Genomic DNA, 3,479 nt, shown 5'->3' with positions numbered 1-3,479 from the left:
TCTAGTACGCCGGAGGCCCGGGACAGATTCACACCCAAGCCGCCATGTACCGAATTTTCATTTCCTATTCCATCAATTGACTTTGTTTATAAAAACCAGCCTCACAAATTTGACATCAGTCCGAACATTTTCGACGTGTTTTTACTTATCGTAGCGTCGGCCATTATTAGTACCATTTTTCGGTCACGCCGCCCCCGTCGACAAAACCGGATTTTCGCGTAATGGGGCCTATACGGACTTCGCACTAAACGTCCGGCACGTTATGGTAGGTCAGTCGGGCTAACATAAAACGAGGCGTTAGAAGAAACCTCTTTCCCATCAGGGGACGTTTCCAAAGGGTAGCTCTTCCAGTGTCGTCTCCAGGCACCGTTTCACATCGGAGAATCTCGCAACCGAAATTGTCCCGGTATACTTGCGCAAGATTAGCCTTCCTTGTCAGCCGTATCTCCAGTGCGCCTTGATACCTGAAACAAAAGAATGCGGGGAGTGCGGTAAATGGAATTTCTTATATCCGTAGCTGTGCAATACGCACATGATTGAACGCAACTGCGATCTTACAAATGGGCAGGTAGACAGGAGGCAAGCAGAAGTACATTTAAAAATAATGATAAGTTAGATTTGCGCAACCTTTCTTTACTATCATTCCTTTTATGAAGTGCTTGTTGCTTCTACTGAAGCTACACATATCATCAAAGAAAATATAATGCAGAAAGCAGATGCGAATGGGCTTTAGAAACCGCTATAAGTACACCAATAGTTGACGCGGTACAATGCTGCGCATCAGTACAGCCATTTCTCCGTTTCATCACAAATTTTCAGGGTAGTGAGCAGGCAGATTTTGGGGCGAATTCTATCGTCAACGTCATCTTTTGGTACCTCGTAGAATAGCCAGCTGGGCGATGTGTAGAATCGCTGAGGCACCTATGCTCTGTTAGGCGCGAGGCAATATATTTCCGAGGTGTCGTTTCCCTGTCAGCAAAAAGCACTACCTTAAAAGAAACTGCCGCAGTAAATATTGCAAACTTTCCACTGCAATATTCGCCAATTTATTGCGGCAAGTGCGGTTTCGCAGCGGTGGTTTTTGTCCCTCTAGTATAAATAGATCCCTTTCAAAAAACGAAGCGCCAAGGGTAACGGCACACAAAGAAGGAACAAAAGACAAAGGACAAAAAGACAGGACAAGGCGCTACTTGCAACTGTTTATTGAAGTCAAAGGTGGCTGATTATATAGCCATGGGGACAGGGGGACGAGAAAAGAGGGACACTGATTATGTCAATGTGCACGTGCGAGAACACTGAAGATATATTCGAAGGGAATCGCGATTAATCAAAATCTAAAACTTATCTAAAAACATGCTTTCATTGTTATAAATGTTCAGAGACGGGGTGCTCACACAGGCGTCCCCTCTTTTCGTAATCTGGTTGGCCTCCAACATTGCACGCGCCACAGAATCTTTACTTGTAAACGTGATTGTTGTGCCATGAAGCCTTGCTTCACATACTTGTTTCTTCCCATTCCCGCAGGCCTTGCAATGAAGCGGCAAGTTTGAACCATGACCGTTTTTCAATGAAAGCTTATGCTCCCGCAGGCGTTCATTGATCCATAGGCCAGTTTGGCCGATATACTTTTTCCCACACTTGAGTGGTATGCGGTATACTACCCCTTCTTTACACTTAACAAAAGGTTTCGTACGTTTAATAGAACACCCTACTTTTTTCGAGTCATCAGAACCAATCAGGTGGCACAAAGTATTGCGGCACTTCATTTTTTGAAAGCTATGCACCAACTAGCCCCACAACGTGCTTTACTAAATAGATCCAACGCGCCACAAAATTTGTTAAACGTTCATTAATGAAAGTTGTCACTCCTCCAGCATTGATATACCAACCCACGAGCGGCATTCTTTCAGGGGCGGGGCGAATAAGGTAGAGGAGTAATTTCCCAGTCAGCAATATTTAGGATATCGACAAGTAGGGCTATTACCACCCTTTCCCTGCGCCCTCCCTTTCTACACACAACGCTTCTAAACACATCCGCGCAACATTCGAGGTGGCTAATCCTGTAAAGGCGATTTTTTGAGGTTAATGATTTAATCAGTGAAGAGACACATTCCTAGAAGCATTGCACTTATCGTTTCGAGCTTATGTGTATACGTATCCCCAACAACGCTTTTAGCGCGCTTAAGCTAAACAGAGATCAAAACGTTCGCCGTGGGGAAATACGTACATACATACCTCGTTGGTAGGCGATCGGCAATTCCATTTGCTCGGACGTCCACAAAGCAAGTCGTGAGCGCATCACACCTACGGCGGTCGATTGGTGCGTTGACTGAGGAAGTGTTGGCAGGCCGCAGTATACGCTGTGCAGATGTCATCGTAAGAACCGACCAGAAGTTCTTCGGGATTGCGTCCGAGAATCATTTTGAGTGAAATGAGGGGCAAAACAGAATTGGTGTGTATAGCCATATAGGGCACCGCATTCCACACGTACAAACATAAAACCTGGTTTTGCTGCGGCCACTTCAACAGATCTTTAAGAATGATGCAGCCGTAGCAGGCACTCAAGCTCTCCTTGCGCATTAAAATCAGCTGTGAACCGGGGAAGCTCATCCGGTCCGCTAACAGCCTGTGCAGCGTGAACTTCGGGGCGTTTGCCGCGGGTTCTTCCAATCTGTACAGTGTCCACGACGGAATTGCGTTTCGCGGTATGAGCCAGCAGTAAAACCAAGCCACGCCTTGAAGCCGTTTCTGCCGTGATGTGATGGCTTCGAGAGCTTCGCGTACCTTACACATGCCTTGGCGTATCGTGCAGCCTCTGAGCCGGAGGGACGAAAACGCGTTTTCGTATTCCAGGCACTGTAGCTGCTCCGATGACAGGCGCCCTAGGTGGGAGATCAACGTTGTCAAGTCTTTGTCCGTCATAATTGTAAACGAAATGCAGATGCCGTGAGCTTCAATGCATGTGCGGGTCACGCGAGGACCATAACAATGTCACGGCGCGGTAGAACAGCGTCTTTTGCAGCTACAGACAAGTGCTGCGTGTCTTCCTCCGCCTCGGCACGAAATCGTTCGGCTGGTCCAGAAAGGCCAGCTGATTCTGTGACGAGTAGCAGCGCCAAAATGTTTTGGCGTTAACCTGTTTTACTAGTACCTTGATCACAGGATTTCAATGTAGCCTGTATGTACAAGCAAGGTACGCCATGTAAATCGCGCGCTTGATATCATGCTTCTCGCAACAAATTTGATGATAAGCTGAAGATCTTTGATAAAACGTTACGCACTACTACGAAATAGCCTTAACTTTAAAAAATTTTAGGCATGCGCTTTATGGCGACTGGCAACCTTAATCTATGTATGAATCCGCGCCGTGATCAAGGTCGATTCAAAGAGGTCGCGAAGCTTCGGGCGAAAAGCGGTTCAGTACAGATTGTCACCGACATCAGCATGGGGGGTTATGGGAGCAGCGATCGAAGTGGGAC

General features: G+C 46.8%; 1 long non-coding RNA gene across 1 annotated transcript; it reads right to left on the bottom strand.

Annotated features, from left to right (window-relative positions):
• LOC135896006 (uncharacterized) lies at positions 1–3,221 on the bottom strand. Its single transcript, XR_010562539.1, has 2 exons — positions 2,236–3,221; positions 1–464 (listed from the first exon to the last, which is right to left on the bottom strand). It is a non-coding gene; the product is annotated as an uncharacterized lncRNA (long non-coding RNA).
• Positions 3,222–3,479: the final 258 nt, after the last annotated feature.

Source organism: Dermacentor albipictus, chromosome 10, assembly GCF_038994185.2.
Source record: "Dermacentor albipictus isolate Rhodes 1998 colony chromosome 10, USDA_Dalb.pri_finalv2, whole genome shotgun sequence".
NCBI lineage: Eukaryota > Metazoa > Arthropoda > Arachnida > Ixodida > Ixodidae > Dermacentor > Dermacentor albipictus.
Note: the sequence above shows the minus strand (reverse complement) of the source record. Positions and strands in the feature narration are given on the sequence as shown.